The sequence below is a fragment of the Lagenorhynchus albirostris genome, chromosome 13 (genome assembly GCF_949774975.1).
Source record: "Lagenorhynchus albirostris chromosome 13, mLagAlb1.1, whole genome shotgun sequence".
Lineage (NCBI taxonomy): Eukaryota > Metazoa > Chordata > Mammalia > Artiodactyla > Delphinidae > Lagenorhynchus > Lagenorhynchus albirostris.
In genome coordinates, this window is record NC_083107.1 from 87,081,275 (window position 1) to 87,092,407 (window position 11,133).

Sequence of the window (11,133 nt, forward strand, 5' to 3'; positions counted from 1 at the left end):
GCGGAGCAGCTAAGCCCGTGCGCCACAACTACTGAGCCTGCGCTCTAGAGCCCACGAGCCACAATTACTGAAGCCCGCGTGCCTAGAGCCCGTGCTCCACACAAGAGAAGCCACGACAATGAGAAGCCCGCACACCACAACTAGACAAAGCCCACGCGCAGCAATGAAGACCCAATGCAGCCAAAAATAAATCAATTAATTAATTAAAAAACAAAAAACACGAGGAAGCTGAAGTCCCTGCTGAAGCAATGGGAAGGAGTCACAGACTTGGATGCCAGTTCTGTGTGTAGAGAACCCAAAGGATGACATTTGTGAAAGCTCTTTGGAAACGAAGTGCTTTACAAATAAATGTGATTTTCAGGCCACACGTGGCTCTCGTATTGACTGCTTGGTGCGGCCGACAATTCTGAGACATCTGCGAACGGCGGTGGTGGGGCGGCCTGAAGCTGGAGGAGAACCACCCCAAGGGGTGAAGACCTGGGGGCCAGATGCAGGACGCGCGATTCCAGGAGGAGGGCCAAAGCGGGGGAAAGATGATTGGGAAGAGTCGGGGCTCGAGCTGGAGAAACGGATGTGGTCAAGGTGTGGTGAGAGATGGCGAATTGCCTTAGAATGGACCAAGAAGTCAACAGAAGAATGTTTTGTTGGAAAAGTGCCTACCGTCCTGTCACTTGAAACTCATGTGTAAAGCACTACCTGCCCTAGACAGGAGCCAAAAATACAATTCACAAATAATTGTTAATGCGAATGTTCCGTGCTAATACTGCCCTAGGTGCTAGTTATAAGGGAAACCCACGGGATCCTTGCCCTCGTGAGACTGCAGGTTAGAGAACATAATATCCCATAAATTGTATGGCTAAATATATAATGATGAATTGTAATAACACATAACAGTAAAATGAGTAAAGGTGGCCAGGAGGATTCATGCTTTAAGAAGTCATGGAATTCTTTGGAAGAGATGGAATTAACCAGCAATGTGGAAGAGTAGTCACCAGGGAGAAGGGCATTTCTGACGCAGGGAACTACTTGTGCCACATTATCTGGCAAAGGGGAGATAACTTAGTCTACTTGAGCTTCAGTTTCCTCACTTGTCAAATTTAACAGCAATTATCTACATGGGCCAGGCGCTGTGGAAAATGCTGAAAACAATACACTAGGTGATCTCTAAGATTTCCAACAACTTTAAATAAGCTAAGATTGTGTTCATCTCAGATTTTTAAAGCTGTATATGCTTCTCTAATAATGTTTCCAAAAAAAGGGCAACTAACTATCTCACTGGAAAATTAAGAGTCAGCTTGGGACTTGTTCAAGAGAGAAAGTATAGCTGCATCTGCAGTCTTATCTGGGCAGCCATTCTGAACCCTCTTGATGAGCCATTTCCATGTCAATGCTCTACATGCCTTTTCAATCTGGCTTCTGTGTCAGCCACTCCACCAAAGCAGCACTCCAAAAGTGCCTTCAGTAAAGTACTTTCTGGTTTCCAGTACTTTGATGAGAGGAGTGGTGAGAGAAGACATCCTTGCCTTGTTCCCCAACCCTGGGGGAAAGCATTCTGTCTTTCATCAGTAAGTATATGACGTTAACCTTAGGTTTCCGTAGATATTCTTTATCTTTATTTATTGAGGAAGTTCCCTCCTATCCCTATTTTCTAAGAGTTTTTATTATAAGTGGGGTTATGCATTTTATGCATCGATTAATCACGTGAGTTTCTCTTTTTAGCCTGTTAATATTGTAGACTACATTAATTGTTATTCACGTATTGAACCCACCTTGAATGTCTGGAATAAACCCCAGTTGGAAATAGGATACAATTCTTTTTCATATTACTGGGTTCCATTTACTAACATTTTTTATGAGGATTTTTTTTTTTTTTTTTTTTTTTTTGTGGCACGCGGGCGTCTCACTGTTGCGGCCTCTCCTGTTGCGGAGCACAGGCTCCGGACGCGCAGGCTCAGCGGCCATGGCTCACGGGCCCAGCCGCCCCACGGCACGTGGGATCTTCCCAGACCGGGGCACAAACCCGTGTCCCCTGCATTGGCAGGCAGATTCTTAACCACTGTGCCACCAGGGAAGTCCCTAAAAAGTTACTTCTATATTGTATAAAAGTCCCCATGAAAAAAGATGCTGTGTTGGGAATGCTTTATCTCAGCTCTGTGAGGCAGAAGCCTAGAGGTTGTTTTGGTGAGAACGCCTGGACTTCAAAGTCATTCTTTCCCCTCCAAATCACACCTCCCAATGTTAATAATAAAGTGACAGAAAAAGAGTTACCAATGGGTCCTTGAAGGTAAAATGAATTTATTGACCTGCCTGTCTGATCAAGAATTAATGGATTGAGTTTAACCAGAAGGTTTTTCTCTCCCCTCTACTTATTGCTGGCAGGGTTTTTATTATTATTATCTATCAGCTAGTGTAAGAAGCATGTGAGTGAAATAAATGTGCAAGCCTGAAATGAATGTGAGAATCTTGTGCATTTAATTGAAGCAAGGTCACTGGCTTCTTCTGGCAAGTCTCAAGGTCACTCTTCCTATATAACAATATGTGACCTTTAGACATCGGTGACCTATCAGTAGACAGAAGGTAATTGCTCACATATTACTATTTAAATTATAGAAATATTTACACTTTTGACTTTTATCATAAACTGATAATTTGCTCATCTTCAATATATTTCATCAAAAGCAACATCATCCTTCCCATTAACCTTCATGAAATATGCACAGGATGAAAAGAATTGGTGTGCCGTTGAGGACATGCCGTATGTCGGCCATGTTAGAGGAGCACGTGCAGTCAGTGGATATGCACAGCCACCGTGCACAGCGGCATCATCTCCATTTTTTTTTTAATCTGTGCTAACTTGGCTAGTTTTAGTAGCCATTCTTCATCCTCTAAGCACTTAGCAGAATATGGCCTGCTGTGTTTGTGAAAGTACCCCTGTGGTTCACCATTCAGCTCAGACACCCTGTTGAGAATTCTTCATCTGCTAAGCCCTTGGATTTCTTTTTTAATTTTTATTTTATTTACTTACTTGTTTGGCTGCATCGGGTCTTAGTTGAGGCATGCAGGATCTTCATTTCGGCATGCAGGATCTTTCGTTGCGGCACATGCGCTCTTTGCAGAGCACAGGCTCTCTAGTTGTAGCACATGGGTTCAGTAGTTGCAGCGTGAGGGCTTAGTTGCCCTGTGGCATGTGGGATCTTAGTTTCCCGACCAGGGATCAGAACCCGGGTCCCCTGCATTGGAAGGCGTATTCTTAACCACTGGACCACCAGGGAAGTCCCCGTCATCTCCATTTTTCAAAGCACAGAACAGAGACGTTAAGCAACTCAACAAATTTATACAGCTAGAAATCGTGCAGCTGGAATTTGAAGTCAACATATGTGAACTTCATAGCTCAGGGACAGGAGAGCAGCAGGATTCGGGGACTGAGTTGCACCTGCAATTCCTCACTTCCACCACCCAGGCCCCCCCACGTGCGCTGACACCCAGCGCCCCACAAGACCCCCACAATTCCATGCTCAGGGAATCTGACCCCCACTTGCCATGGGACTGAGGTCAGGAAACCTTGACGAAGCCTTGTAGAAATGATCCTCAGTGTCACTCTGTTGCTACCACTGTTCACGTCCATCTACAGGTCCCTGTTAGGTGGACCTTGGTGACCATCTTCAAGGGCATCATGCAAATGGGTTAAATAAATAACAAAAGTCCATTGTCTCAGGAAGATTGCAACTAAAAAGCCATTAGCTCAGTACTTGATCTATGTTTTCTGGGTGACGTGGGGGGGGCGCATTTTGTACTGCTCTTCAAGCTGAGGGACAGGCTGGTGGACTGTTTCTACAGCTAGTAGAAACCCAGTAGTGTGGTGGGCAGGGGCTCCCAAGGGCATTTGATACCCAGGGTGGGTTATTATCTTAACACCCTCCTCTAGTCGACAGAAGTATTTCTGATTATAATCATGTGATTATCATTAGTAATACTTAATTTCTTCTTTAAAAAACAACATAAACTCTTATTTATTTATTTGGCTGTGTTGGGTCTTTTTTGCTGCGCGCGGGCTTTCTCTAGTGGCGAGCGTGGGCTTGTCATTGCAGTGGCTTCTCTTGTTGCAGAGCAGTCGCTAGGCACGCGGGCTTCAGTAGTTGAGGCACGTGGGCTCTAGAGCGCAGGCTCAGTAGTTGCAGCACACAGGCTCAGTAGTTGCAGCACACGGGCTCTAGAGCACAGGCTTCAGTAGTTGTGGCATGTGGGCTCAGTAGCTGTGGTTCGCGGGCTCTAGAGCGCAGGCTCAGTAGTTGTGGTGCACGGGCTTACTTGCTCTGCGGCGTGTGGGATCTTCCCAGACCAGAGATTGAACCCGTGTCCCCTGCACTGGCAAGCGGATTCTTAACCACTGCGCCACCAGGGAAGTCCCGGTAATCATTAGTTTCTTAATTCACTCTTTTAAAACTAATAATTAACGTTCAAAAAGATGAATAAATTTCAATTTTAATGATATTTATCAACTTTAGTAAAATTTTTAATGTACAAACTAAAATCTGCACTTTAACAAAAATACTTCACCTTGTAGTTCTCACTGCTCTCTTTCATTGTTTTAAATTTTAAACATAAGTGCTGACGTAGAATGACAAGTGAAGTAATGGAAGTTCAAGTCCTACTTCTTTGTGTTTACAGTCATGGCTTACTATCTTTTTTTTTCTTTTTTTTTTTTTTTGCGGTACGCTGGCCTCTCACCGCTGCGGCCTCTCCCGCCGCGGAGCACAGGCTCCGGACGCGCGGGCCCAGCCGCTCCGCGGCCTGCAGGATCCTCCCGGACCGGGGCACGAACCCGCGTCCCCTGCATTAGCAGGCGGACTTCCAACCACTGCGCCACCAGGCAAGCCCACATTTTTTTACTTCCAATATACTTTTTAAATGCAGGAGGACACAGTGCTGCAGGGGTTGGACCGAACCATGCCTGAAGCAAGAACCATGCCTGAAGCAAGATCTATACTTCTGAACCACGTGAACTTTTTATAGCTGAGTGCGTTTGCATTGGAACCAACTGTATAACTGGGAGGTCTTGGAATTAACTTCCATGTAAAATATAATGTTTGTGAAACGTGTTGACCTAAAACAATAAAACAGCCAGTTATTTTACCAGCAAAACTCGTTTATTTGGGAACAGTAAAGAATTGCAATTCAAAACTTGCAACCCGTGGGGAACTAGAGACAAGCCCTAGAAACAGAGGAGTGGAACGTATTTTATAGAGGAGTAGGGGAACTGGGAGGGGCTCTTCTGAACTAAGAGCCCATTGGAGGAAACTGGGAGTTTGAAGAGTAGTGGCTTCTCATTGGCTGGGCTGTTGCCAGGCGAGGGGGAATTCTTCCTCCCTTCTGCTGGGTAGTAAAGTCACAACCATCTTCCTGCTGGAGATGCAAGGTAATTTTCTTCCTGTTCAGGCTGCAGTTGTTTTGAATGAGGTTCCTGTTTATTCATTTTCACAAAAGGTTAGTAGTGAAAATGGGAAACTACACCATTTCTAGGCCAACAAGAGAGGTTTTCTTCTGGGAGGAGTATCTGTCACTGACAGTGTTTGGAAATTTTGGTTGGATTTTATTATCATTTTAAAATGCTCTACAGAACAGGCGCCTGGGTGCTGCCTGCACCAGGGCGAGGCTCCCCCGACCCAGGCATTGGTGTCATGGTGGGCGCGGGGGTTGTGTGCTATGGGATGACGGAGAAATGTGACGAGGTGGAAGTCAGAAGGTGACACTATGGTAAACCACACCTGCATCCAGATTTTGTGTGTGTCTAACTCCTGTGGTGATGAGTGTAACTCACGGTCTCAGGGTGTGAGCACTAAGGTCTTGAATGCACTGCGGATCCTAGCACACCGTGAACGGCCTATAGACGACATGGAGCCCCAGGGGCTGCCATCACAGTGAGCGTCTGGCTACAATGGGCCAGACCCCTGGAGGCGACCCGTGCTTGTTCTCTCCCCCTTGACTAAAGGCAGCGAAATGAGGTCTCCGGCTACTGCTCTGACCTTACTGCCCCTGGATTCCCTGTTGGTGCTACTCGTGGCTTCAGATTAAGAGACCGAAGATTTGGGATCAAGTTCCAGTTCCAAAACTAACTAGCTGACTTCGGGCAAGTCATTAAAACTCCCTGAGCCTCTGTTTCTTCGTTTATTAAATAAACAGAAGATCTGCCTGCTGACCTCACAGGGTGAGGTGAGAAGCTCACAGAGCAGCAGAAACGGAGACACATGGCCGGCTCCAGGGGGAGACGGGCGTCATTCAGCAGTGGTCTCAAACCTGAGCGTGCGTCACCGTCACCTGGTGCTTGCTAAACCACAGAGTGCTGGGCTCCGCCCACACAGTTCTCATTCTGCAGATGTGGTGCAGGTGCATCCGTCCTGACAAGTTCCCAGGTGATGCTGTTGCCAAGGACCGCTCTTCGAGAACGATGCCTTAGGTTTCCCAGGGTGGGCATTGGACTGGGGTCTGAGCCCTGGCTGCACCCTTTCTGTCTGCATGGCTGTGGCCAAGGTACTTAATCACTTGAAATCTCAGCTTCCTTCTCTGTAAACGGGATAATGTTAGTGTTGGGATCGGTCATGGCCGTGTGTACACTACTTAGTGCAGGCTTCCTGAATGTCAGTTCTGACAATGTGAAGGCGATTCTGTGGCGTCTGTACACTCCTGGGTACTAATAAACAAATACTTCATTTCTGAAGCAAGAAATGGCTTCAGAGAGTTATCTATTCAAAATCAAACATTTTGGGAAACCCTACCATGTTTTACAGAAACATGATATATAGACTGGTAGAAATTTTTATTCAAAAAATATAATTTGCAGGAAAATGTAAATTGGAGTTACAAGCACATAGTTTGAATATATGATGATACATGTGTTCCTATGTTGATCTATAATTTTTGCTAGGTCAGCAGTTCTTAAGATTTTGGCCCCAGGACTCTGCACTTTTTAAAATGATTGAAGACCTTGAAGAATTTTTATTTATGTGGGTTATGTCTATTGATATTTACCATATAAAAAATAAAATACAGAATTTTCATGCCCTCTCTGGGCACACCACCCTCCCAGCACCTCCACGTGTTCAATAACCTGACAGCTCTCTGAACGCCATCGTTTAAGTATTTGATGGAGGCTTCCTCATGTGGGCATGACTGATTATTACCTCAGTCTCCAGCCCCCTCCCCTCCCCAGAGGACAGAGGATGAAGTTGAAAGTTCCAACCCTCTGACCACGGCTTGGTCTTTCTGGTGACTTGAAGCCAGCAAGGAACCCACCAAGAGTTGTCTGCTTAGAACAAAAGACGTCCCTATCACCCAGGAAATTCCAAGTGTGGTGAGATAACAACATATAAAAATGTTTAACTTTCAGAGGTGATGTCAAGGACATAAAGGTCAAAAACAAAACTTTAAAACTCTTGGTGAAACATACAGGGGAATCTTTTTTATGGGCAGTGGTTCTCAAAGTGTGGTCCCTGGGGCTTCCCTGGTGGCGCAGTGGTTAAGAATGCACCTGCCAATGCAGGGGACACAGGTTCGAGCCCTGGTCTGGGAAGATCCCACATGCCACGGAGCAACTAAGCCGGTGCACCACAACTACTGAGCCGGCGTGCTGCAACTAATGAAGCCCACGCATCTAGAGCCCGTGCTCTGCAACAAGAGAAGCCACCGCAGTGAGAAGCCCGAGCACTGCCACAGAGTAGCCCCCGCTCGCCGCAACTAGAGAAAGGCCACACTCAGCAAGGAAGACCCAACGCAGCCAAAAATAAATAAATTAAATTAAGTTAAAAAAAAAAAGTGTGGTCCCCGGTCAGCAGCGGCAGCAGCAGCTGGGATTTATTGAGCAGGCACGTCACAAAAAGAACCCAGGTGAGGAAACGCTTTTGATGAAATGTCCATTGTCACTGGTGATCAGAGAAATGTACATGAAGACCACAGTGAGACACCGTTGACACCCACTTTCATAAATTAGAAGTCTGAAAAAGTCAGTTATGGAGAGAGTAGGGCTCTGCAGGCTCTCTGAGAATTTCCTGCTGAAAGTAAAAATTGGTGCAACTACTTTGCAAAAGTGTGTCACAACTTCTTAAGTCCCTTCTGATTACATCGAGAATTGATACCTTTTAAAAGCTTTTTCGTGATTGACCACTTGAGGAAGAGGGCTCCCTACCACATTACGACTGATGTCAACAAAGCAAAACGACACCACGTCCTGTGATGACTGGTCGACAAAACCCCACTACTGTTGTAACGCACTTTCTTCCACATCTCTTACCCGCATACTCCTCTTTCCTATTGCCCAGGTTATTTCTTTTTATCCCTTACAACAATGGTCAAGTACCTGTCTCATGTGTCTCGTAATTCATTCCCCTCCCTAGAGCAGAAGCTCCATGTCATCTCACCCGTGTCTACAACAGTGCCCTTCACGAACTCAAGTCTCAAGAGCAATTTAAACTTTTCTAGCTGTCACATTTAAAAAGTAAAACAAAAAAAAATAAAAAGTAAAATGAAACAAAACATAATTTTAAATATATTTGTTTAACCCAAGATAGTCAAAATATTATCAGCTCAACATGCAATCAATATGAATCAATATGAAAAATTAATGACTTTTACCTTCTTTTTATTTTTCACAGCTTCAAAATCCAGTGGAATTTGGATTAGTCCCCTTTCACATGCTCAGGAGCCACATGTGGCCAGGTCTAGAAGAGCACCTGGTATATTGTTGGCACTCAGTAAATGCCTATGGAGTTTTTCAGTGGGCCCTGAGAAACAGCAGATGGTTCCGTTACCCCTCATGTACAGATTACAGTGGAAAATGACAATAGCTATTTCTATATGAGTATGTTATATGCCAGGCAGTAAATTATCCACTTTGCAAAATTTATTATTTCACCTAATATCTCAATTTAAAGAAAACCCTTTTGCAGTGGGAATTTTCATTCCCGTCATTCCCATTTTCCAGTTGATGGAACTAAGTCTCCAAGGGCTAAGGATGTGACTGAGGGCACATATCCCATGGTAGGTATCTTCTGACTCTGGTCCAGAGCTCAGTACCTTATGGAGAATGGGCCAGTTTTTGCCCAGGATAAGTAAGATCACACACTGCGAGCCAGAGATAAAGATAGAAAACATTTTCAGATGAGTAATCAGTCAATGAAATGCCAGAAGAAACAGTTTTGTAATTGTAGAAAGCCGCATGGATGATTGTCTGAACATACTCAGATAATTCCAAACTACAACTTTGTAGGGACTGTGAGTATTCTGTGATAAGGGACCACAGGGACTTCCCTGGTGGTCCAGTGGTTAAGACTCTGTGCTGCCCCTGCAGGGGGCACGGGTTCAATTCCTGGTTGGGGAACTAAGATCCTGCATGCCGTGCAGTGGGGCCAAAAAAAAAATAATAAAATTAATTAAATAAAGGACCACAGCCAGCTAATTTACATGAAAAAGCAAGTCCTAAGTAGGTCTGACCCCAAGGTCAGCGGGATAGGGTCAGGCAGCACTTTTCCATGGGCCCAGCCTCTCTCCTCCCCCAGAGAATACTGCAGTTGACAGCTGTGTCTATACCCTACACAACTGTCATTGTTTCATATCTGGCTGAGGATCCCAATTCTTTCAGAGCTTTGAAGTGAAGATGTTTGCTTTTGGCCCACTACCCTGACTTACTTCCACTTCAGCTTCCTAATCAGAAATCAGTGCTTCCAGGTGCCATCTGTGTCCGTAACTTAACCTGTGTCACCAGGAGAACATGAGCTAGAGATGCTTCTAAAGAAAAGTAGGTCCAGAAAGAAAATTTCCAAGGCTTGGCCTGTGCTCATCCAGAGGCTACAGGAGCTCCAGAGGCCCTGGGCAGAGGGGGAGTGAATGACCGTGAAAAGAGGGGCTGCGGTCATTCTGAGAGCAGTCACCGGGGCATCCCTAGCTTTCATCATATATCTACAGAAGAGATGAGATGATCTGTCATTAATTGATTTTTAAGGACACCTTTTTTGAAAGAAGCTACCTTGAAGTGCAATAAAGATAGGGTTGAGGAATGGACTAGAGCCAATTTAAATTTAAATAAGGAAAGTTGAAATCTTTAAAATGGATGTTCCTTGAGTTCACAGGCAAGAACACACTGACCACACCTTTGCTGTTCCTTCTTCCTGAAATATCCTACTTCCTTCTCTCTGCCTAACTCACCTGAATGAACTCTCCTTTTATCCTTCAAAGCCTTACTCAGGCACTATTGTGTTCCCTGGCCCTCCAGGCAAGGGTGTTCACTCTCCCCTGCCTGGCACACACTTTGCTGATGTCCTCTGTTTGTTCTCACGGGATTCCTTGGTGCTCAGACTGCCTTAGTCAATTCTGCATCCCCCGGGGCTTGGGTAGCACACAGTGCGTGTTTGATAACGTTTGTGGAACTGAAGACTTCAAGAAAATTAAGTAAAGTTAATTTGAAAAGCAAGACTTGTCAATGGAGAGGACTTGGAAGTCGGTTTGCTTACAGAGCAAAATGTGAAATACTGGGCAGAATTCTAAGACATTGTCTTTCTAACTAAATTTTCCCCTTGGGTCATAGTGCGTTAAGTATTGGACATCCTACTGGTTACACACCGGCCTGGGTGGGGTGGGGAAAAGGGCCACCCCCTTGAGCGGAGCACCGAGGCGGCGGCGGTATGCAGCGCTCACACCCCCTTCACCCTCTCCCTCAGCGGCACCCACCCTCTTTTCCCTTTATGAACCCCAATGTCTTTCCGGCCACGACAACAGTGAGCCAGTAAGCCAGCCCATCCGAGTGCTTGGCCAGTCCTGAGTGCACCCCGCACCGCGGGAGCGCCCCAGAACCACGGGAGGCCGACGTAGGGGCCCGTGGCCGGGAGCCAGATGCCCACCGCACAGAGCCTGCAGCGCCCACCGAGCGCGGGGAGCCACCCGAGCTGCTGCAGGCGGCGGAGACAGGGCGAGAGCAGGACCGCTTTCCCACCCAGCCCGACCGGTCCCGCCCGCACCGCCCAGACCCCGCCCGCACCGCCCAGACCCCGCCCGCACCGCCCAGACCCCGCCCCACCGCCCAGACCCCGCCCCACCCTGGGCCCCGCCCAGGCGCCCCTATCCCCGCCTCTGCCCCTCCTTAGGCCC